Raw genomic sequence first — 26,946 nt, 5'->3', positions numbered from 1 at the left:
GTAAAATTGAAAAGAACTCAATGAATAACTCAGGTTTTTTTTCTCACACATATGGGTAAGCATTCCTGGACAGCCTAAACATGGCTCTGTATGAGCAATTTGGAATCTATTAAATTGAAAAAAATGTGTTTGCAGTAATTAATCACATTAAGTAACATAACTTACATATTTGGTCTATTTGGCCATCTGTTTCTGCAGCAAATAGTAATACCTATGAAAGAATCATTCTAAAAGTTCTACTTTTAATTTTGTTACAGTAATTGACAACAGTTTCACACACTAATAAGATGGCATCTGATCAAGTTAACTAATTTTAAGTAGTCACAGACAGCTGAATTATGTGTACTTGCATTAACCTTTTGTTTCACTGCTTTAAACCCATCTTAATTGCCAAAGTAAATGGACAGCTCAGATCACCTCTCTTTTCCTCAGTTCTCCTAGAGATACTCCATTCATCAGGGCATCATTAAATGCAATGCATGAAGTGACATGGAACTGAGAGCATGTTTCACAACTTTTTTTGTGAGTTTTTCCAGAGGAATGAAATTGTCACTTTACTACAGAGTTAAATTTCTTCTTTCTTGTTTCACTTCAGTGCCAGGAATCCTAATCTACTTTGTATGTAGTGGCCTCACTTCAGAAGGCAGGATGCAGAGAGCTTCATTTTTCAGCCTATTTTATGGAGAGAGGATGAACAACTTCCTGGGAGGCTGAAGATGTACTTTCAAATCTTTTCAAGCTGAAGAAGGAATTGAGCTAAAGTCTCCCACTCCTTGATGAAGTGCTATAATTGTTGAAATGTTATACAAGAAAAAAGGTGCTTATTTTATTTTCTCTTCTCAAAGAGAGTTCTTTGTTCTGAATGCAATTCTGATACTGATGGGATGTTGCTGGCAAATTCAGAGCACATCTTAATCCAGCCTTTCACGAGACAAAAGTGTAGGTCTAAAATGTGAACACCACTTGGCCTTAGCAGTCATGCAGCCAAGCAGGCCAGAGTTCCTCTGTGAATGTAGTAAAGTTTAGGAATCTAACCTAAGTGATTTACTAAAAGAAATAAAACAGGAATGTCAATGAAGTTGACATCCTAGTTTTTAGGAAGAGTGAGCCAATCATAGGAGAAACTGAGAGGGTCTTGGATTCTTTGAGGATGCAGTGGAACAACTAACAGTGTCAGCACAGAGGGTAGTCGTGAAGTGTGTCTGAGAAGAATAAGGAAATTGGAAGAAAAAAATTATTTCATCCTTTGTCTTTTTTCATCATCTTGAGTAAAGAATGCAGCACTAAAGATCAGGATCAAATAGAATGAAAAAAAGAACAACCCAAAAACTCACGTGCAATTATATACTGTTACCTGTACACCTCAGAAAGGAGTATACAGAGTATCTAATTTTAGAAATTGAAATTATGTTGGATAATTACCTGACTCCTCACAGGAACCTTTGCTCTTAGCTCAGGCTCAGTGTGAATGCCTTATTTGGCCGATAGAGAATGTCATGTTATTTGGGTTAGGTTGGCCTTCAGTAACAAAGAGCCTCATTATTTTAAATTACTTTATGTTTGCTAAGGGCATGCAGATGAATAGTTAGCCCAGGCTGATTGACTTAGGGTAACTTTGTGATAGTTTGTGTGGCTAATCCTTTTGGTTCAGATTTTACTGTTTCCTTCACAACATAACTTTATTTTTTAAAAGCAGTCAAGAGAGATTTGTAATATAATTCTTTAGATTTTCAGTGTCTCTATTTATGCTTTTGATGCCAATTTACATAAATACCTACATAATCTGCTTATATAGACATGTTTTTTATGAACGGCATGAATAGAAACAGCTATAATTTTTTTTGTTTATACATAGATTAGATCATTTAGGTGGTAATAGAAGCAAAATATTTTCAACATTAGAGTTGATGTTCAACAGAAAATTACATATTACACTTAGAACTTACATATCCAGTGTATGATAAAAGTCCCACTGAAAATTACTGCTTTGCTTCCTAAATCTACTTGTTGGAAGACACGGTGATACAGTGTCTACAATTACCAAAGGAAAGGCTGTTTTATCAGGTGTCACAACACGGGCTGCAAAATGGCAGACATGATATAATAAAGATGTACCTCACGAGTGTTTATATATTCTTTATCACATTAAGACAATGTTATTTGCTCAAGCTGAACATTTGAGATGCTGAAGAACAATCATTACTGTTACAAATGTCCATGATTCACTGGCACCTTAAGTGTAGGGGCAAATAATAATATGCCAAATGACCTTTAAATAATCCATTTTTGTGCTTTTTAGAGCTTATTAGTATGTGTGAAGTAGAATTGTGATTTTCAGTGATGTATGAAGGCTGCTTCCTATTTTATTATGTTGGCTCACAATGTCAGAGGCAGATGTTGGTGGTATGGCAGTAAAGGTTGAGCCTTCCCACCAATATTCCACTCTATGTTGTTGCCATGCAAAAATGGCAGCAGAGGGGCAGTCTGACAGATTGGTGTCTGACATGGGAGTGCAGATGAAGAAAGGGTGTGGCATTGGATTCCTTCATGTGGAAAAATGAAGGAATTGACATTCATTGACACTTGCTGAACTTTTATGTAGACCAAAAGGGGATATGAGCACAGTGAGACAGTGGATGGTCTGTTTCAGCAGTGGCGACAGCAACAGCGTGTCACCTCCGCTGGTGCAGATTTTTATACACGTGGCATGCAGATTCTTGTTCGTTGTTGGTGAAAATGCACAGCTAATGGTGGTGACTATCATAAAAATAGTGTTCTGTAGCTGAGAATTTGCTCTATCAAATAGTGTTATTGTGTTCTTTGTAGCCTTTGTAGATTCCATGGAAATAAATAGGAGGCATAACTTTTTGAGCAACCTGTGTAAAAGCACACACATTAAATTTAGAACTATTCCTTACATTCAGAGTAATTCGGGAAAAATTTGAGAGCAAAATAACTTTGCTGGTAGGATATCAATCTGACACCCTTTTCTAATCAAGAATACCCCCTCTCTCCCCTTAGGACTGAGCATACCTCTCTGTCTTGTCATGTTTCCTTCTCTCTGGGTGATGAGTTCATGCCTGGTTCAGCAGCTAGCAGCTAGCAACAGCAAGAAATTAGCAGCTGGCCCCTTCTCACTGCTTCCCAGCTCTGTGGGAGCAAGCTGAGCTGTTGCTGCATTGCTTGCTTCCTTCTGGCTGCTCCCTCATACCGTGTCCTGGCAGCAAGCCAGCAGATGTGCAGTCAATATGGGGAAGAAATTCTGGCGACATTAGGGTTAGTAAGGCTGATAGCAAATCAGACTGTCCCTAGCAGCCTACTTCTCTGCAGTCATTGCCTAAATTCCTCATTCCCTCACCCCCTGTATGGAGGTTTGATGGACTGTATCTAGAGAGCAGCCAGATCCAGGCAAGCAGGAGGTATCTTTCCATGACCTTCCTCGGGAGGTGGCACAGGGACTGCCAGCCCTGGTTTTGTTTCTTTGCAGAGGAAGGAATAGATCCTGTTGAATTTAGTAGCTCTAGATCTGGACTCTGATTCATAGCCCTGTATTTAGTGTCTGCTGCCGGGATGGCAGAAGGCTGGGGGAGGCGGAGGAGGCAATAGCTGCTTCAGTTATTCCAAGTTAATCTACCTGTAACAAGGAGCCAGCACTGCAAATAGCAGCTAATAAAATTCACACAGCCAACTTAGCCTAAATCCAATATATATTGCTGTGCCTTTTAAGAGGAATTGACAATTACCAAATACAAGGCAGTGAATGTCCCATTGTCTAGAAACAAACTTCCAGAAAAGTCTTTTCTGATCCAATATCAGCCTCTGCAACAGCTAATTCGGACTTCTGCAAGAGTTACACAGCTCAGACAGGGCTGAAATGTCCTTCTTTCTCTCTGCTTGAGTGCATTTCCATATTTCTCCACCAGAGCTATACTCATCTCCCCACAAATCACTATCTCTTCCACAACAATAATAAGCAGCTTTCCTTTCTTCAGGTCATCTGAAAAGCTTTTGGGTAAAAACTCAGGCATAGCTGTCTCCTTTGTGACTATCACATCTAAAGGACAGTGACTTAGACCTATGAATTTAAAGCAGTATAAAATGCATCTTTATTTATTTACAAAAATACAGGCTTTTTTTCTTTCTTTCTTTTTTTTCATGTTTGGATAATGTACTTACTCTAATAGTACGCAGTGATATGTGTTTAATGTTGGCATCTGCCTGTAGCAAGGAAGGACTTAGCAGGCACATAAAAAGACATCAGGTTCTGCCAAAATTACTTCTTTAAGCTGCACCATATGGTCAAAGATAAAACCTAATGTTGGAAATACCAGTTGTTTCATTGCAGGCTTGAATGCACCAGGGAAAATAAAATATTTACTGCGAAGAATTCATAATTTGACTTAATCTCTTCTGGTTTTATTACAAAGAATGTCAATGCTACTTTTTCTTATCACTCACCTACTGTGTACCTCTTGGCAGATGTAATACAACTGTTCTCTTGCCCTTAAATTTAACGATCACACTGTTCCCCATCCAACACAGCCCTCAAGCAATTAATGCTATCTGAAGTAAAAATAACTTGTTGGATAACTGCGCTAGCCTTTCAGCTGAACATTCTAAGTAGTTTCTCCAGTAAAAATGATTTTATAAGGATTTCTGGAGCTCTGCTGAACTACTCAGAGATTTTATATTCCCCAAAACTTTTTATTAAGTAAATTTATTTGAAAGCTTAATCAAGTCTGTTTCAAAAACTAAAAAAACTGTATATTAGCTGCTGCATTTGTTCTTAAAATTAAATAAATTCAAGATACTATCAATAGCCATTTTTATCTTATATATATATAATAAATGGCATGCATATGGATGACATTTCACAGAAGGCATCTATTTAAATACATCTTAGTTGCTTAACTGTTCTTATATGACTGAGACACTTTGGAAAATTTTGCCTGAATTTCAGCTGCAAAACAAAGATAATCTGTTGTGATCCCTGTGAATCAGCATTTCAGTTTGTAGAGTCATTGCACAGGTTTGTGAAAAATGAAGCAGAAGCACTGCTTACACAGATAACACAAAAGATAGGATTGTCTTTTGAATAAATCTGATCTTTTCTCCACTTCATTTGTGCATCTTACGTAAGACTTAAAGACTTATTTGTGGATTCTTCACTAAACTGGGATTTAGCATTACTGCCAATATCTAACATTCTTCATTAGCAAAGTCTCTCAAACCAGTCAGTTCAGAAAGCGCTAGATCTCCATTTTTGTCTTGATCTGATGCAAATGCAATGAAAGAATGTTCTTTAAAAAATTGCATATGTTAACTTCAAAGGAGTACCTTTAAAATTTATTTACTGATTTAAAAGAAAAAGGAAAAGGAAAAGGAAAAGAAAAAGGAAAAGAAAAAGGAAAAGGAAAAGGAAAAGAAAAAGAAAAAGAAAGAGAAAAAGAAAGAGAAAAAGAAAAAGAAAAAGAAAAAGAAAACAAAGCAACTTGTAAATAATTGGATCTGGTCAGGTAGAAAGTTTGATTAAGATTTGGGTTTCTTCTTTTTTTTAAAACTTCTAATTCAATTAAGATGATAATCACCTTCTGCTGTAATTCACTCTGAATTAACTATGAGATGTAAAATGCTTATAACCAGCTCATGCCCATGGAGAAGTATTACTTGACAGGCTGTTTGCCACTGGTAAAAAAAAGTAACAGGTAGTTATCTGGAGAGATAATCTGCTACTCAATTAGTGTCAAAGCAGGCACAATACCAATCTTGTTCATGTGACCTTTTCAGAGTTTGGGTTACCAGTGTTTTCCAGCATTTCCCTTGGGCAGCATGGGAGACCTGAAAGTTGGAGATGGTAATACTTTGAGCTACTTTTTAGAAACATTGCCAATATATCTGTGTCAGAGCAGCTCTGTGCTGAAGCTAACAAGCAGGACATGTGAAAAGCTGAATGTTTCTGAGACGAGAGTATATGAGGTAAAAATAACTTGGAGAATGCTTATGTAAAATATCAGAGTTCCTAACGTCCTTTGATGGGTCTATGTAGACAGAAAAACTGGCAGCACATTATCAGATACAATTATGTAATGATTTGGATTAGAACTGGTGGGGGCAGGGGAAAGAAGCTATTTGTGTACTTGCACACATGCACATAAGCACAGGCACACACACTGCTGCAAATTTATTCTATTAAACCCTGAAATATTTAGTGATCACTTACAAAAATGTCTTCCAAAAAAACCCTACTACAACTCCTCACTCAAATAAGTTTTGGTTTGGCTGTATTGCAGCACTGGTTTCAGTTAGCTCCCGGTCCTTTACTCCATCCTGGTCAGGCTTCAAGAAAATGTTGCACAACATTTAGTAAAGCTCACCTTGTTTTTATTTATTTGTTTGTTTGTTTGTTTTGGAAGCAGATTATGAACAATTTTTTAAAAATATTTCCTGTAATCATAGTTTGTAAGTCATGGCCACTTAACTTCTACTTGCCCAGAGAAATTCCAGATCCCACCTATTTCCAGGTGTTTCAGTCTTGGCTGCATTATCTTACTCTAGGAACAGTGCCTGTCCTCAGCTCTTTGAGAGCCAGGAGGTCAGGCAGCCTGAGGCTGTGTCCTAAGGCTGGCTGACAGTTTGCACCATTTGCTGGAGGCATGAGTCAATGCCATCAGTTGCCCTCCACTCTTCCACTTGGTTACTGCTGTGCATGAGGCTTACATCTTGTCTCTGCATCTTTCACCCACATTCTTGTTTACATCTTTGCTTCCTTCTTCTTGGCTGCTGATCCTGGTTAATGCTCGTCTTCTCGTTCCTTCTACTGAATCTTAATTTTTGGCATATACTATCTGTCTCTTCACATAGAATCATAGAATCATAGAATGGCCTGGGTTGAAAAGGACCACAATGATCATCTAGTTTCAACCCCCCTGCAATGTGCAAGGTCACTAGCCACTAGACCAGGCTGCCCAGAGGCACTTCCAGTCTGGCCTTGAATGCCTCCAGGAATGGGGCATCCACAACCTCTCTGGGCAACCTGTTCCAGTCTGTCACCACCCTCTGTATGAAAAACTTTCTCCTAATATCTAACCTAAACCTCCCCTGTTTCAGTTTAAGACCATTCTCCCTTGTCCTATCACTATCCACCCTCGTAAACAGCCATTTCCCCTCCTGTTTATATGCTCCCTTCAAGTCCTGGAAGGCTGCAATGAGGCCTCCCTGGAGCCTTCTCTTCTCCAAGATAAAAAAGCTCAGTTCCCTCAACCTTTCCTCTTAGGAAAGGAGGGCTCCAGCCCTCTGATCATCTTAGTGGCCCCCCTCTGGACCCACTCCAAGAGCTCCATGTCCTTCCTTCACTGGGGGCCCCAGGCCTGGACACACAACTGATTCCTGGCAGAGTACTGCTTGCTGACCACCAGGTTGTCTGACATTGCTCAGCCCTTGCAACTATTCAGCTTTATGGGCTTCATTCAGTCTGTAGCAGTGCTGTTGTTATAGCCCTGAACCCCGATTCTCTCCTGACCATGTTTATTATTCTGCCACACACACAATATGGATTCTGGATTGGCCAAATGCTGTGCTCCTCCAGCAGACCTCAGATCCTGTGGGCATCCTACCCCATTTCCTTCTCATTATAGCCTGGCTGTAGCCTCTAGGTCTAGCTACTGATACATTTCTGGGAATCTCCAAAAGGTTTAATTTATTCCTTGATTGAAGATTATTCTTATAAGTAGATTTTTTTTCACGAATTTAAGGAAAAATGAAGATTTTTTTTTTCTTTTTCTGCAGATTTCCTTTCAGACTTCTTAACTACCAGACATGAATCATTTACTGATGGTTCTTTAATAGCTGATTGTGGCAGTGAATAATTGATAACTATGTAGAACTACAGAAAATTGTATCCCAAATCTTTGTATCTTTGAAAAGAGACAGCTGGTAACCAGCTCAGCCATCCTGGCTTTTACTGCCAATTGCAGTAGGAAGATTTCAGAATTAAAAGTTTCCTGTTAAACGTTACAGGGAGTCTTCTTTACTGAGTATATCCTGGTATCTGATATAAGTGAACATAATGTATTCATCATTCATTCAGAAGTTCAGCCCTAAAGTCAAATTAAAATTGAAAAAAAGAAACAACAGATTAAATTTATAGCGTAAGTATTTATTTATGAGCAATAAAAAAGTACCAGAGAAACAGATACAAGATTAAGGAAAAATTCTAGCTTTTAAACAAAAAAAGGGAGACATTTTTTCATTCCACTGGTCTGGGGTGATGGGAATATGATAATCCTTTTTTATTTCCCCTATGGATCTTTATAAATGAAATATTTAGTTTAGGTATAAATATTCACCTCAGCTCAGTACATGGTGGCAAATAAGTACCCGAATTAATGGAGATTTCTGGTGTGTCTGTTTTGTAGGTTAGCTATCTAGAGAAATATCCTATGGAAGGGTTCTCCTGAGAAATATCTTCTACTTAACTATATTTCCTTGACATTTATTTGGCAAAGATTTTTTCTTCTTAGAACAGAAATGCTACTCCAGTTTTTTTAGGGTTTTCTTTTTTTTTAGTTTAAATATAATTTGTCTCAGAAAAGAATGCTGTAAATTAGATCATAAATAAGAAAGCTGCAGGTGCAGTTGCCAGCTTGCACAATTTAAAACGCCATTCTGATTCCTACAAGTGACAAAACTTGTAGTTTGCAACCTGTAGAGCTCTAGAATGAGTGAATAAGGTAGATTATGCTGATTGGGATTTGGTAATGTATCATATAACCTCTGGGAATATGAACTGATGTTTATCAGTTACTCACATGCTACAAGATAGGCACATGCATTCACATACACTTTAACTGAACTATTACATCTTTGCAGTCAGAGAGTTATTTTGAAGAAATGGAAAAGATTTGATGCTTCATTGAAAATTGAGCTGTTTTGAAATGACCTTCCCCAAGGATCTAGCAAACAAAATTAACATCAAACATACATCAGAGGCAAGCATTTATATGCCTCATAATATATACAGCTCTAAGCAAACAGATTTACAGGATTTTTAAAATTTGAATTTAAAATGCAAACTTGTAATTCAAGTATGTGGAGAAGAGCATTTGATAAATACGGATTTTACTGCACATTTAGCTGTGATCTTTTATAGCTGTTAGCTTATTCCCCTCGTGTTGCATTCAAAGTACACACTTGTTCTACAGACCGACAGATTTCCAAATGCACAAAGGAAGTCAGGCACCCTACAGTCTGATAGCCAATGGAGTAACTTGCATTAATCATTATCCCTTGAGAAAGTTTCCACTTTAAAATGTTTCTTAAGCAAACTAATAACTTTCACAGTAAGATTTCATGTTATTGAATATTGAGGCTATCCTTTCACAGGCCTTAACTCTGGGTTTTTGCACTGCCATACTACTCACCCATCACAGTCAGGCACATACACATATTAAAAAAAAAAAAAAATTATAGCAGCTTTAATACCAGATTTATGATGGATGTTGAACCACACGTGTTACTTAAACCACCATAAATCTTCTTGCTAAAAACTTGTTTGGCCAAAAAGGTTTGAGCAGATTTTGAATGGTAAACTATGTTAATCTTACATGGATACTTTGTGTAATGCAGCTACAACATTTTCATGCAGTTTGGTTTTGATTCTGTAAGTGAGTGAACGAACTCCTGGCCCTAGGATAGGGCTGGAGGCTGCTCTGGCTGGTATTTCTTTCCTTTAGTGCCAGTGGGAGGATTTCAACTGCATAAAATGTCAGAAGTTAATCTGTTCTGGGAATCCCCTTGAGATAGCTGCCTGGACTGTTCCAAAAGATAATTGACCACCTTCTGCATCCCAGGGTGGAACTCACGTGTATGAAGTAAACAAATTTGACTTTTACCACAGAGCATTTCTGATGTAAATCCCAGTCAAAGACAGAATTAAAGACATGCAACAAGAGATAAAAGATCAAAATCCAACCCAGTATTATGAGAATGTATGGAGGAGCACCAGAATTACTCTGTTATGCATTTGTCCAATTCTTATCTTTCTCACAATAACATCTCTCAGGGCCATACAGTGGTTATATCTTTCTGTGTTTTTACGTGCCGCAGAGTAGAGACCATGCCAACCAAGTTCTCACTTAAAGAAGCTCACTATTTACAGGCACTGTTCTCTTGTCCAGCTTTTCTCATAATTCTCTGCAGATTTCCCTTTGACTGTGACAAGCTGTGCACTAAAGATAGACACGGGGAGAGTGAGTGAGTGAGTGACTTTGTGTTACTGAGCTGTCTGCTGGGTTAAAAGCACAGCAGTCATTAGTATAGCTGGAAAACAACAAATTACAATACATGCTGCTTTACTTTAGAAGATTTTGTTTTAATTTGAATTATAAATGCAAGAACTTTAGGATAATGATTTCATTTAGGTCTATAGATTGTGAGATATTCAGTTCCTGAGGCAGTCATTCTATCAATTTTACCTGCCTGAATTTAAGGCATTTAAATTTAATTTAATTTCCTATTTTGAAATCCTTTGTATTCAAAATGGAAGTTATTAAACAAACAAAAAAGAAACAAAAAAAAGACCTACAAAAACAGATTTCAGAGACAGAAGTATCTCTAAACAGCCTTACACTGAAATATCAGTATGCTGACTGCACTGATCTATAAAAAGTCACAGAATGCAATTTGCTGCTAGCACTACTGTGGAATTACCCAGTGGAAACTACAGGAGAAATATAGTGTACCCAGGTTCTTCTGCGTGCCTTTTTCTCACATAATTCGTTTCCCGTGTCACTGAATATGTATTTACCTTATTCAGTATATCATATGACTTCACAAGGAACAGGTGAGGGTAAAACCTATCTGCTTATATACCCTGACAGATTCACGGATGGAAATAACTGCCATCAAATGAGTTACCACTTCAAGTGGTGGAAATCTTTTTGCACCTAGACCTACAAATACTTTTAAATATGAGCTGGGAAGTTTCTTGCTCTACCATCTGCCTTCAAATTGTAGACACAATCAAGATACTGATTTTAGCATGAACTATAATCTTTCAGCAATTGCAATCAACCTTCTAGTGTGCTACATATGATAAATATGTTTATATTTCTTCTAACCACAGGGCCTAGGTACAGTCTCACCTCTTCCTTTGCGAACATCCTCTTCTTTCTCATAGCTACCAACCACCTTGTTCTTCTCTGTGGAGTTTGCTTCTATTTCAGACCAGGAAAACAACTTGCATTCCAGAAAGCTTACTTGTTCATTCAACTGTATTTTTCACTTCTATAAGTTAATATGTTTTACCTGCAAACTTAGCATCACATACATTCTTAAGCCATCATGACTGATACATCTTTCATAGTTTTCTGTTCCTTCTTATACAGTGAATAGACCAGTTGGAGTTTGTTGAATTTGCGTAAGAATCCACCTTGGTAGATTTTGCTCAACATATGTGGGGCTTTGTTGGTGAAGGAACCATGCTGCAGAGTGGGTGCAGCAGCAGATCAGAATGACTTCATCTCTACAGTAAAGAGCTGCAATATTTTTGTGCATGTACCAAGAGAATGTAGGATCCTTTGTATTGAACTTGCAATTAGTTCATACAGGATGAATTGTATCAACAGTATTTTTGCATATGCAAGTTTCTGAAATACTGGGGTTTTCTTCTTGTTACTATGTCTAATTGAAATATCTGTAAGCAGGCAATGTTTTGGTATAATGTGTGTAATGTGCCATGCAGCATGTGCTTGGGGAGCAATTGTTTTTTTTTAAATGAAATGAAAGTAGTCTCCAGAATGTTATATGGACAAAAAAAAGATGGAGTCCTTTCAAAGTCAAGCAATTACTGAAAACCACTGTAAGAGAGACTGACAGTATAAGTATATACTGTCAGTATATACTGAAAGGACTGACAGTATATAGGCTTATACTGCCTATTATACTGGAACAGCAATTGCTGCACTAAGAAACTGGACTGTCCCAGAACCAGCCTGAGGAGATTGGGACACTAAGTAATCTGAGAGGACACACATACAGATAGACAGCTTCAAAGTGGTACAGGTAATGGAAGATAAAAAAGTTGGAGCAGTTGTAAAGAGAATGAGGTTTAATGATAATGTTTGTGAGAAGAAACAATTCAGATTATTTTTTAGTCATATTTCTTTCCCAAAAAATGATGTTTTATGAAAACAGTAACTTTCTTTGGAAATATACCCGACTTTGGAAAAAAGAAAACCACATTGCTTTCTGGCAACAATGAGAAGAGGGGAATAATGACTGATGAGTAACGGGTAGGTTTGTGGTTAGGATACTTGGGCTCTGAAAGACCTTGAGGGACTAAATCACAGCAGTACCTATAATTTATCCTTTCAAACTGCACAGGAGTTGTCTTTCTGCCAAGTAGGTGTTGGGACAGTTGCCTCCACGAACTATCTGGCATTTATACAAAGCAAAACAGATCCAAGGAGAGGTTTTAAACTAAAAGAGGGTAGATTTGGGTTATCTGAAAGAGTCCTTACTGATTTCGCACGAATGTGCGTAAGAACTTCACGGTGAGGGTGACGGAGCACTGGAACAGGCTGCCCAGGGAGGTTGTGGAGTCTCCTTCTCTGGAGATATTCAAGTCTCGCCTGGACGCCTACCTGTGCGACCTGGTGTAGGGAACCTGCTTTGGCAGGGGGGTTGGTCTCGATGATCTCTAGAGGTCCCTTCCAACCCCTACAATTCTGTGATTCTCTGATTCTCTGATTCTGTGATTTGACCTCAGGCTCATGGGTGAGCTTAGCATTGATTCTCATACTGTCCCTGAAAACATATGTCTCTACATAGAGCTGTGTCAAAGGTGCTTCTTATTCCAGCAGGGGGAAATTCAACAAATGTATCATAAATCTTTTGTTCCACCTAGAGAGCTTATTTATTTGGTCAGGTTACTCTGAGATGCCACAATTCAAATAAAAGTGAACTATAAAATACTTTACCAAAATACTGGCTTAAGTTGAAACTTGAAAAGGGTCTGGTAATTTAAGTATAATATATATCTGAAAATTCATAAAAGAGGATCGTGGTAAAAATAAGTCCTTGACAGAATAATGGGGGAGATGGGGTAGAATTAAGCAGCATAAGGATGCAGTCTTGTTACAAAACATAGTGTTTAATAGTATAAACTATTTTGAACATATAGGGTCAAGGAGAGAAGGATGAGCCTCTGAAAAGACTTTTTTGTCTGAATGCTATTAATGTTATTGATCCTTAGTACAAATTAATTTCAGTAAATCAGGAATGATTCTTGCACACAGGACGGAACCAGAAACTCTACCAAAGAAGAAATAACATATAATCTCAGTAACCTCTGACACTGTCAGCTTGGAAATCATTTTAGCAACTGCAATGCATCCTTTTGTGATACTGTAACAGAAAAAAATAATAATAATAATGGCAAAACGTATGATGGAGAGGCTTGTAAAATTCTAATGTATTATTTATGCAAAGTAAATCTATTATTATGCAAGAAAATATTCCTATTTAACCCATCTTGTGGTTGTACAGCTTGTTCAGTCTATGAAATGCTGGCAGTCATTTTTGTTCTTACATCCTCATTATCAAAGCTATGAATTCTCATTCCTTTTAACCCCACTGCAGTATTAACTGAATATTCAAGGTGTCCTTCTTCTCTTTTCAGTATAAGTTAATAAATTATTAGTTCAAGCCTTTATTGTTATATTTTTTAACAATGTAGTTCAATACACTGAAAATAAAAGAAAGCATGTGTTGAGAACAGCAAAAATACTTTATTCCATTAATAGCTGTCAGAGCATCATAAGCTTTTAGCTAGTAATGACTTCAGGAAGTACAAAAGGCTTGACCATATTTTATTACTATTTTTCGTCAGTTCTAGATGAGATGTTGAAAGGTATTTGATCACATCATGTGGAATTTAATAAAAAAAGCCTTACCTTATTTTGGCTTGCATTATTATTATTATCTTGAATACATTTGGACTCTGTGGGATGATGACAGTATTTTAATTTTGTTTAGTTTAGTTGGGTTTTGCTTTTGCCTGGCAAAAATACTTTGTTTTTCCATCCTCTGTCTACTTCTGCTGAAAGGAAGAGGAGGGAGGGGACTTCCAGCTGTCTGCACAGTACATCTTCTTGAGAAACATCTATATACATCTTGTTATCATTTAATTAATTATTCTTGATAAAGTACATCACTAAAATGTAACTCTGTGTGAAAATTTTGTGATGCTGTCAAGATAATCAAGCAGAAACCTGATTTAAATACAATACACCATGTACAACTAATATAATCTGATATTTCATCATCTTCCTCCAAGGATATCTTTCCCCATACAGAGAATGCACCCACTACAAACAAGAGAGCAAACAAATAATTCTGTTAAGTATTGCTGAGCCAGATGAAAAGTCTTTTCTCAGCCATGGTGAGCACTGTCCTCCAACAGGAGTGCTGCTGGGCACAATGACACCATTTGTATGACCAAGTGTGCACCCACACTAACAGGGATTATACAGCTGTGTTAGAGCTCACCATCTCTTTGTTAGAAACACCGAACTTTTAATGAATGACTAACTTTTTCCTACCACACTGTCTAGTCACACATAGATCACAATAGCTCAAAGGTCAAGAAGAACCAAGAAATTTTACCAGTCTGCTACTATGTATATATATACATATACATATATATATAATATATATATGTATATGTATATATATACAGTATTATAAATGGCTGTTTGATTGTGCTGACTACTATTCATGCCAGTGGATAGTGGGAAAATTGCATGTAGTAATAAAGCCACAAGTTGTATGTTATTGCAGAAGGAGCAAAGATTAGAGTGCCTGATGCATCTAGTCTCAAAATAAGAGGTGAAATCAATTGTGAATTGGCATAAGCATCCAGCAGAAAGTTGGAAAAGTCCTCTGTAAGTGTGACTCATTCTGTAAGCAAGCAGGAAGGAGTGAGAAGTGATGCTAACAATCATATACTTAAAAGAGAAGAAAAAAAAGTGCTCAAAAGCAGAGTTATGCACAAGGGACTTCATGCCATTGTAGTCAGTAAAACTGGAGAGAATTACTATGATTAAAATCAAATCAAGAAGTCCAAATGTGATTTCATTCTGGCTGTGTGAGCTGCTGGGATTGCAAATGAAGAATAGTTTGAAGACATTTGATTTTTGCAGAGAAAACGAAATTCTTACAGCTGATGTTTAAAATGTATTTGAGAGCAGTTTAGTGTTTGTAAAGATCAGTCTTTCAACAGATGTTATTCATAGACTAATAACAGCATCTGTGAGATGTGACATACCCATTTATTACATGCAATTCTGTGAAAAAGCAGAACGTTTAATTTGTATTGAATTCAATGGAAGTTGTGAATGCTCTGCTTCTCGCAGAACTGGGTTTTTATCTGGAAAAAAAAAAAAGGATACTAAACAGTCTGATATTCACCTTAACTATTGTAAATGTTTGTGGAAGAAATCTATAGTCAGCTCTGCAGTGAACATTGCATCTTTGCTAGGATCTGGGGGGATGGCTTATGATAATTAAAACATTTTATTATCCTAAGAGAAGAAACATATCACTGCATAGGCTTACCAGGCCTACTTGGTTCTGTTGGAAATGTTAGAAAAATTTGTTGTGAAGCTTCAAGAACCATCTTGGTGCCACCTGTTTCATGCAGGAGGGGCACTAACAAGAGATACACTGCACTGCTGCCAGACCTGGGTGAACAGCTTGCCAAGCTGAGTATGGTCACAAAGTTTATTGTTTAGGTGAGATGGAGTGTCTTTTAAAAAAAAAAATAATAATAATCTGGTAATCATTTGTTAAAACTGAAGTATTCTACTGGAAAATCTAGATTTGTTTTAATAAAACAGCTTTTGGTGAGATTGAGTATCATTTTTCACGGTTAGGCTTTTCTGAAGAACCAGTCTAAAGAAAATGCCATCTAAGATGGGCTTCAGTAGAACTTAGGTCACATGAATTTGGTTCTTAGAGACCATGATAAATTAGAATGTTTTAGGTTTGTTTCATGACATATCAAATTTAGATTCAGACTATATTTTCACCTTCGTGCTTTAATGTACAGTGTATTTCAATTATAAAATTCAGGATATAAATCTAGGGCTCAACTTGATGACAGTAGGCGATAAATCTGTGATATCGTTTTTGTGTACTTCTTATAAGGTCCTGTTCAAAAATTCGTGTGATAGTTTTGCTACGATTATTAACTTAGTCTGAATTTCCTGGAGCTCATGTAGGACAGTTAAAACCCAGATGATAAATGTTGAAAGAAATGGAATCAGAAATCATTGTGATAATCATTGTTTAGCATAATAGTAAATAAAATTCACCTAGAAAATCAATTTTTCTTTAACACAGCAAAATGTTAGTGTAGTGGTCACTGTAGGTTTTTGGTCCTGATTATATCGAAAATTATATTTCAGGAAGTATGTTAAAGAATGGTTACAGTCTCGTTCCTTAACATGTAATACACATTTTGGTTAATTTTGGGCAGCCTGGTATCATCAATCTTCTGTCTTTAGAAATATTATTCTAACTCTTTTTGAGGTTATTCATGGAGCTATTCAGCTGTGTGATAGAAGTAACTTTCCTGTCCATTGTGATTGCTTTGCTGTTTCTCAATGTAATCTAAGTATATTTTGTTTTTTAGGTAATTTAAACCTCTTCTATTTATAAAGGTAACAGTCTTGATTAGACTGGGCTAATTTAAAAGGCAAGCCAAATCTAAGTAGCTTTTTAAAATTTATATCCTGAGTTATCATAAGCTGTGTCACAGTGACCTTCCAGACATATTATAAGCAAGTCATGTAAGTCACTAGCAACTAATTCAGAGGACCTCCAGCTGAAAATGCCTTTAAAGGCCATATATCTGAAAATTATTCTTTACAATATACTGTTAACGTTGACCAGTAACGATACCCAGCACTCAATAAAGTACACTATAATGTTATCGTGGTAAGCAACTGAACATATGCATACAAAATATAATCACCGTGTTGTAAGTACCTTACTTTTTTGACTGGAGACAGACACACTCAAATATTTAATTTAATAATACAATCTTATTTTCTCCCCTCCTGTAATCTATAGCTGGATTTTGAGATAGCCAGAAATGTAACTGTATGTTAAAGGGACTAGTCTACTTCATAAGATAACTTCCTGATCATCAGTGGGTCATTTTCATAATTTTGTTTCATGAAATGAAACTCTTCTCTTAGCAATAGGCTTTTGCAGTGTTAGGGAATTAACTAGATTTTCTTTTGGCTCCTAAATCAGCACAAACAGCTACACTGTTAGCAGTCAGTGTAGTCCTAATTACAGGCTGTTGTAAGAGAGAAAGCAAATGCAGATTCAGTTTGATTTACATATTGAATGAAGCTCATTTTACATTTTGATAGTTCTGTCTCTTAGATCTCTCTGAGTTTGTTTTATTTCTTTGTTGCCCCCCCATGCTTTACAATTGCAGTGCTCACATGATTTTATCACCATCTCTTTCCTCCACTTAGCAGTAGTGCTGTCAGTCCAGGAACCTGCAGAGCTTCTATGGGGTTTGCTTTGCAGGCTCAGACTGAAGCCTCGGGACAAGGCATACGAGACAGAATACCCAGGGAGGCAGTGGAGTCACTGTTCCTGGAGATGTTCAAGAACCATGTAGATGTGGCACTGAGGGACATGGCTTAGTGGGCATGGTGGGGATGTGTCATGGTGAGATGGTGGGACAGTTGGACAAGATGATCTTAGAAGTGTTTTCCAACCTTAATTATGCTATGATTCTATAACACACATCTACTCGTCCATTTTCATTTCCACGGGATCTCCCAGTGCACATGGGAGATGAGATTTGTAGCTCACTCCTGCAGTTTCTGATCTCAGCACCTAAGGAACTCCTAATCAGGAGGTGCTACATCATATCTTACCACAAAGAGCACAGAAAAGTGTACAACTCATGTTTCTGTACTTGTCTTGTCAACCAAAAATAGAAGCTGTAAAATACTACATGATTAATGTTGCTCTATTCTTTGCAGTCCAAATTCAGGAACCAAGGCTCTGCTCAGGAAAAAATGTGCAAGAGTGCTTCTGCATCTTTACTGCAAATAAGCTGAAATGCATAAATAACCATGCACATTGCTAATTATCTGCTAAACTGCAGCAGCACACTTCTGAAGGCTCATGTGGCAAACATAGTTTGAATAAAGCACCAGGGCACAGTGGGATTTACATTGTTTTGTTGGCAAATACAAGGTGGAAGGCAATCCATAACCTTTATGCTGTACACCAGCACACAGCTTGTGGTTTGGAAGGAAAAGCCTCAGACAGATGTTAGATCTCCCACAGTCTGGTAATAAAAGCAATGTACCCAACAGCTGTATTTTGCAATCATCCTAGGGTACAGCTCCCCAAATAAATACAGGAAGATGTGCAGGTAGTTTTGAGGTATTACTGGGAATGTGATTTCTTCACAGATAGAGTGCATTGAAAGCTTTCCCCTCCAGGGGATTCCCTTCCCCCTTCAGGGAGAACATCTTCAACTGCTCATCAAGTTCCCCAGCTGGCTGGGATGCAGGCTGTTCTGCTGGTGTGCAGCTGGCAATGATGGTTGCAGCAGAATAGTTCTATGTTCTGGCAAGTCTCAAATGATTCATACCCCCTTGGGTCCTGCAGCCCTCTCATACAGAAGAATACAATGGCTTTAGGATCACAAGCTAAATCATCCTTTGCTTAGCTACTTTTTAACATTGCGTTAACTATTCATATTTTTCTTAACTGCAGTATCTTCTGATGCATTCTTTGTGACTTAACATATTTTCATTATGAAATGAAACTCATTAAAGAACAAATTCAGACACAACTTCTCATTTTTATATGCTTTTCAAGTTCATTATAACTGCATTCTCTATTAAGTTGTTACCGTTCCTTTCTACTCCTTATAAGAACTTGTCAATAATATTAAAATTTAGTATACCAGAATTGCTGTGGAGTGCTTTGGACTTTTATTAGCGTATTTCTTCATTTCAAAACTGTTTTTAAAAAGCCTCCAGGTAAGCATCAGTTTGGGAAAACTGTACTGTATCAAAACTTGATTCACTTTGATCACACTTGATTAACTGTGAGTGACTTCTCACAGCTCCTTCTTTGCTGTAGTGCTTTCCCAACTTTCAGATAGAGTTCTTGGGAGTGGTGCAAAAGGGACACTCTTAAATTTCTATTTCCAATGACAGCATTTCAGTAGCTTATTTGAACTCTTTTCACTGCAGTTCCATCCAAAAAAACTGATCTGTGGATATAGTAGATGAATAGATGCTACTACCTGGAGAGTAGTACATATGAAAGGTTGTGGAAGATCACGGCCTGAATATCAAAGCAATGCGCAGGCATTGCTTTATGGAAAATTACTGTAAACTATCTTCCTAAAATATCTGTTTCCAAAAAACAGTAATTATGACCAGAACACAGAATCTGAGCTCACATTACTAAAAGTGGAAGCATTTGAAAAACAGAGGTAATTCTAAGGCTTACCTAAGTGCATACTGTACAAGAATTGTCATATTTATAATTCTATTCACTAATGTTTTGGGAATCACCCCAAAACCTTAGACTAGTCATTTGAAAGCTATAATTATTTTGAATTCTTTCATGATTAATTTATTCTTATATAGTTGGAACATAATTTGTTCATCAGTGTTCCTGGGCACAAAGACTTTACAAGAGAAAAATAGTTGATCAAGTGCAGACAAATCATTTTTAATTCATTCTTATCAGGAAGAGTAGTGTGGAAAACTGCAAGTAGGAGTTAAGTGACAAGTGCATAATTAGGTGCAAATTGCTTGCACATTGGTATGAAGTAAAACAGTCAAACATCAAATAATAACATAAAAAAGCTTTCAAAGAAGACTATCAATATTTCAATGCCATGACTGCCTAATAATTGTTAGTCCTCATATGTCACTGAAAGTACGGGTGTGAACTTTTGACAGTGCCTCTTGCATTAATTTAGATTAAGCCAGGATGTGAAAGCAATATTTCATGAAGACTAGAAGTTTTTTCACAGTTACACACATTGGTAAAATAAAATGGGATCTAGGGAGAATAAAAACTGTTCTAGAAGTTAAAAGCCTTATGAAACGTCGTGCCTAGGCACATAACTCAGAGCTGTAAATGACATTATGGGGGCCAGACACTTATATGTTACAAGGAGCTTTTCTTTACCTAAATGAAAGATCTGGATGTATCAGCATAATAGAGTTGACTTTGAATGCCTCAAAATAACTTTAAAAATGAAAGGAATCATTAGAACATCATCTGCATAAGAATGAATGTATCTCTAAGATAGTGTTTTGAGTAGATGCCAGATTTTGTTAACAAAATATTTATTCTAATCCACCATAAAACTGAAAACGCACAAGTAAGAAGCTATACTACAATACCAGTGTATAGGTGCCACCAATTATTGCAGCTATTTAAATTTATAGTCCTTTACAATGAAATAAGCAATCTAGAAGGAGATATTAAAGATGTTGCGAAGATAGTTCCTGAATATGTTGGGCATATAAGATAAAAAGCAAAGATAGCAATGCCTCAGTAAAGCTTCCATGTGATAGAAAGAAGGCAGAAATCACTGCTCACTGAGTAATCTATCTTAATTTAAATGGTCTCCTTATTTACAAGTCCTTCCAAGTCCAAGACAGCACAGAAAACCTATGATTGAAGCAAGAAAAGTACCTGTATTTCCTGAGTGTCTTCCAATGTCAGAACTAAAGGAAGATCATGTAAGCATTTGGAAGATTTTAAATCTTTATGGTGAAATCCCAGGCCCGGTGTTCAGAGTAAAAGATCCTGCCTCTCACAGAGACTGGTATCGTTCTGCTTAGTGAGACTTTAGAATAACTTAATGGCTTCACATAGTGAAATGGAGAACTTACTTGGGCATGTGTCTGCATGAAGGACGGAGGAAAAGGAGCGCAATCACTCTGCAGATGTATGACATGGGGCATGGGCCTACAGGAAACAGTACTGGTAGGTGGCTGCAAAGTCTGGTGTCTTCTTGTATATCTTCTCTTCAGCAAGCAGTAATTCCATGTGGTGTAATAAAGGACTAATGACTAAGAAGGAACATGGTAACCATCTAGCAGCCACCACAGGAGCAACAGAAACATAAAGGTATTTATGGGATAGGCAGAGCAGAGGTTCTTGTTTCCATCCTGAAGGCATTGTCCTGCCACATTGCTGCATTTTAATGGATTTGTCAGACCAAAAGTAAGTTCTTTAACTATTTTGCACTCCACCAGCTTATCCACAAAACAATATTGTCAGTGAGTAAATATGAAAATGATACGCTGTGTTGTTAGTAAAGTGTTGGATTTATCAAGGAGGAGACTTTAAAGACATGCTTTATCTAATCACAGTTCATACACATAAATATTTGCTACTGTTTTTCAGCGTATCTAAATACATCTTCCTGGATAAATATGTTCTATTAGCTAGTATTTTATTCTCCACTTCTATCTCAAGAGAACATTACCCTCATTCACATATCTGATTTGGAAAATGAAATTTTTAAGCTTTGCCTTTTCTATGTATTTCTTCTTGGCATTTTTTGCCACGGCAGCATACCTTGCTCTGTCACAACACTTTCTGTTGCTGACATTATCCCTGGAGCTCTCAGGGCATAAAGTGATGATGTGGTTATATGTCTAGTTAAGCAGACTTTCACGTTTGCAACTTTTTTTCAACCAAGTGTCAAAAAATGTTAGGCAGAGAAGAAAACAAAGATGAATACAGCAGTTTTTTTTCCCCACTGTGGCCTATTTTCACTGCTGGTGACTAGCATAAAAACTTCTCAGGTGGTATTATCACTGATGAAGCAACATTGGACTGGTTTATGAGCTTGAGGCTACAGCCAGAATATCAAGTCCTAGAGAAAAATCTCAGCTCCAGGACAACAGGTGAATATCCACATGAATACAGCTTGTCTCAATAGACTGCCAGAGGGCAAACCTATGATGGACGAGGTCTGGCACAATAGGTTGAGGGGAGAGAAGAAACAGGCTGCGCTGCAAACACATGATGGAGAGCTCCAAATTGTGGAAGAAGTCAGGGGTTAGTTATAGGAGACCAGTTGCTGGACATGATGTGAGAGGGAAAATATAATCACATATGGTAACATACACAACAGATTAGAAAGATTGTTACATTACCCTCCCTTCCACAGCTATTACCTTCACTTCATCCTCTTTCTCAATGCCTACTCAGCACATTTATAATTAATATTTGTTAATCAGCCTTCCAGAATTGAAGTAGATTAAAGAAGATTTAAACTGGACAGTGTAATAGCATTGAAGGAAAACAGAGGGTAAATAAATGATTTCCAAAGATAAATCTCAGCGTTGATTAGTTATTTTGTGTGATCAAGAGACCATGAAAAATTAACCTTGTATAAGTGGAGAACGGTAGATTATCTTCTGAAAGTACTTATTTAATTACTATGAAACTCTGGTACATTTTAAAGATATAGTGTACTCCTTGTCTTTCTGAGCTTTGAGGGTAAGGAATTTGCTTGTTATCTGAACCTGTGGAGAGCTTGTATCTGTGTCTTGTTTCTTTTTTTGGATTCCTGTGATCACAGAAAGCAATCATTTCTATGTGTTCTCAATATAGAAGTTGTAATGGTTTTGCACCTCTGTCTGGGAATATTAACATCCTACATTGCCAGTCAGTGCACAGGGACCAGCTTAGCAGCTGTACAGATGCAGTGGCTTCTTACTCTTCCTAAGACAAGCAGGAATTTTGAGTACCACAAGCTGGGTACTTCCGTAAACAGTGGCTTTATGTATATCAAGCTGCACCATATATGTATCTATATATATATCTGGCTAACATCAGTTTTGGGCAGGTCATGCTACATGATAATGCTGTATAGCTCAGACCACAGCATGGGATGAAAAACCCAACCCCTTTTTCTTCCTGTTGACGCAGCTTCTAGACTTAGAGGTATAGCTGTCAGGCATAAGTAACATCCTTCATATCAGATTGTTGATCGTATATTACACACAAACCAGAGCAATTCACTTCCACTAATAGCCAGTTAGAAAATGAAGAATCTGTTACTGCTCTATCACAATAAAGATGTGTGGCCAGCTCATCAGCTGGGATAGAAAAAATCTGCATAGAAGGAACCTCACTTGCTACATTAGTAGCCTAATTAACCACAGCTAATTCCTGTTAGCAACATAGATGAACAACTCTGCCAGTAATTTCTGAACCCAGCACCTAATTCCTGTGACATTTGGCAGAAATGCTGAGGTAGTTAAGCTCCTATTAGCATAGCGAATACTGCTGGCTACAAGAGAGATACCTTGTAATTGCTCTGATTGAAGGAAAAGTTCAGTGTTGGTCTTAGTCCTGGTAGAGACACATTTATAGAAGTTTGTCCTTCCTTCAAAAAGTGGGGAAGCTGAACATAAAGAAACCCAGCAGGGAGGATCATGTCTTATTTATACCACCCAGCAGCTTTCTGCAAGGGAGTCTAGAAATGGGAGAGGAGCTGGCATATGGCTAGGGGATTGCAAGCAGCTTCTGGAGTAAGAAATCAGTTGTGGTGTCTCAACTTTTGGAGGTAAAAGGAAGGACAAACAGAGTTTAAAAAAAAAAATGTTTTAAGTAATCAAAAGGTGCATCTTGCATCAGAAGAAGTATAGCCAGCAGGTTGAGGGAGGTCATCCTGCCCCTCTACTCCGCGCTGGTGAGGCCACAAGTGGAGTACTGCATCCAGATGTGAAGTTCTCAGTATATGAGAGACATGGACCTGTAGGAGGATATCCACAGAAGGGACGCAAAAATGATCTAAGGAATGGAACACCTCACCTACAAGGACAGGCTGAGAGGCCTGGAGCTGTTCAGCCCGGAGAAGAGAAGGCTCCGAGGTGACCTGAGAACAGCCTGTCAGTATCTAAAGGAGAGCTACAAGAAAGAAGGAGGAAGACTTTGTAGTAGGATCTGTAGTGATAGAACAAGGGAAAATGGCTTCGAGCTATAAGAGGGCAGATTTAGGTTGGATATAGGAAAAAGACTTTTACACTGAGGATGGTGAGGCGCTGGAACAGGTTGCCCAGAGACATCGTGGATGCCCCATCCCTGGAGAATTTCAAGGCGAGGCTGGACCAGGCTCTGGACAACCTGATCTAGCTGTGAGTGACCCTGTTCACTGCAGGAAAGTTGGACTAGATGACTTTTAAAGGTCCCTTTTAACTCTAAGGATTCTACGATTCTAATTGAATATCTGTTCAAGATTTCAGTAAGACTCAATTCGTTGCTGTTTTGTTGTTGTTGTTGTTGTTCTCGTTGCTTGATCTTTGGTGCTTTGGGGGCCTCTGCATTTTGGGTTATTGTTGTTGTTTTTCTTTTTGGAACTGCAAGCAAAGGAGATATTGTTACACCAGCCTTGACCATATCCTTAACTTAGCATTTATGTACAGTATTAGGACCCTTTAAGTAGAATGCTGGTGTGTTGGGATTTCACAGTGAGAAGATTCTGGTAGGAACAAGGTCTCTGAGGAAAGCCCCATTCCTCCACCTGTATGTGATCAGATCCAACATACTAACTGGAAAGAGGAAGCCATCAAAGAAGATGTTTATCTTTTTTTATATACTTCATCAAGATTCATATCTTATTACCGTTGATATCTTAACTCAGACTTTTGTGTGGTATGATTTCTGAAATTATGACTGAATTAAATTCATAATTGTTAACCTATTCAGCAAGAAGGTATCTCTTATTTTTCTCTTAAACATAAATAAACTCTTCCCACATTCTCCTCCTATTTATCACTGTACCCCTGGCAAGAACTTTTTCCTTCTTTCTTCTTTTTTGGCAAGTTTTCAAGTGCAGTCAAAACCAAGGCTGAGAAAAAATCATAACTGACCTGCTTATGGGCAAAAGTACTGCATTGTAATTGCATGGAGACACAAAGGCTGGGGACCTTTATATGTTTCAACAGCCATTTAAGGCTACTGTCCTTGAAGGCAGTGGCAGCTGCTGACCCTAAGTTGGTAAGTGCTTAGCAGCTCTAACTGCCAGCCAGATTAAGCAGTGGGAGGGCCCAGCACCCCAACAGTTTGGGCCCTGACTGCTGGTATTTTAAAACTGTCTGGGCTGAAATGCTGATTCGGGCAGGGTTGTTTCTTCTTGCATCTTGTTTCCTTGCCCATGGCTGCAAAGCTGATGATTCAGTTTATGATCCAATCCTGAAGGATGCATAGTGCTCCAGTTCTTCTGGGCTTCCTTGGGAGCTGATGGTTTGGCACTCCAACAGGACAACTCCAAGAGCAAATATAAATGAAGTGCTCTTCAGCTGATGTCTCACAGATCTATGCAGGGAAGATTATCTAATAGTAATAGATTGGATAGGTTGGATTTGGTTTGACAGATTGAAACGATAAAGCCAGCTAAATGTTAAAATGTAACATGTAGTATCTTGCAGCTATAATTACAAGGCATCTGGTAAAATTTGTCAGGAGTAGGGACTAATCTACAAGGGTAGACTAACTTCAAAGCTAATTTGGCTGAAGTTAAGGTCTGTAAAGCTGAGTTAATTCTGATACAAAGCTGTGAGATATTCAGTTTTTAAGACTTAAATGTTTAATCTACACTTTTCTGTCTTTAACAGCTGATCAGTCCCTTGCACTAAGTAGAAAAAAAAACGTCAGTGTTAAATTACTGAAGCCTTTATAATTTATTCTGAGTCTTTGTCATAGGCTTCTCTTTGAGCTTTCTTTACCGGGTTTTAATTAAGAATATATCTGAGCTTGGAAAAGTAATACCTGAAACTGAAAAGAGATTTGAAATAACAACAGTACTGGAAATATTCATTTGTATTCAGAAAATGGAAGTGATGGGGCATATTGCTAGCTGATACTCTCGATACTGTAGCTATATTGTTCGGTTCTGTAGGATCCTAGTAGATCAAGTACTGATGTTATTATTATTTACTCTTCCAGACAAATGCATTCCGTGTGTGTTTGAAAGTTTAATGTTTTATTCTTTGGCTTCTCCCACTTTCCATTCCTACTGGCACGATTCCAGCAATTTGAGGGGTGGGAGGAAATTACTGGGAGGTCAGACTCTGGCTCCAGTCCTCTCTGGATTGGAGTCATCACTTTGCCAGTCAAGTTCAAAGAAGATTTTCATCGACTGCTAACTTGGAAGCCTGCTTTCAGTTCTTAATCCTGCAAAAGTCTCTTTGCCCAACCTGTGCCAATATTGTTTTGTATATCACTAGGTTGAGTTTTAGTGATCTGCCCAAGAATGCACAGATATTTTGTGCAAAAGGTGGGGAAAAAAAGCAAGGAAGACTTTATTCCTTATGTTTTTGAGATATCTTGTGCCTAAAATCAGCAGAGAGGAGGATGCGCTCAGCCTTGCATAGCGTCAGCTTGTGAACACTGTACTTCTCCCTTGTTAATTTTACCTTAGATGTATATGTAGTTCAGCCACATAGTAAGTGAGCAGTCAATACAACATCCAGTTTGTCATGGTTTCATGATTTTTCATTATCTGTATTCCACATCATAACATCATGCAATGTACTGGGGGTTTGACTGCTGATGCTCAAGTTCCGGGTGCCATGTCTCCACCCACTAATAAGAAAGAGACACAATCGTTCCTGGGTGTAGTGGGTTTTTGGAGAATGCATGTTCCAAACTACAGCCTCATTGTAAGCCCCCTTTATCAGGTGACACGGAAGAAGAATGATTTAATGTGGGGTCCTGAGCAGCAGCAGGCTTTTGAGCAGATTAAACAAGAGATAGCCCGTGCCGTGGCCCTGGGGCCAGTACGGATGGAACAGGATGCGAAGAACATCCTCTACACTGCTGCTGGAGAGAAAGGTCCCACTTGGAGTTTGTGGC

Source organism: Meleagris gallopavo, chromosome 5 (genome assembly GCF_905368555.1).
Source record: "Meleagris gallopavo chromosome 5, MGAL_WU_HG_1.1, whole genome shotgun sequence".
Lineage (NCBI taxonomy): Eukaryota > Metazoa > Chordata > Aves > Galliformes > Phasianidae > Meleagris > Meleagris gallopavo.
This window is presented reverse-complemented; position numbering follows the sequence as displayed.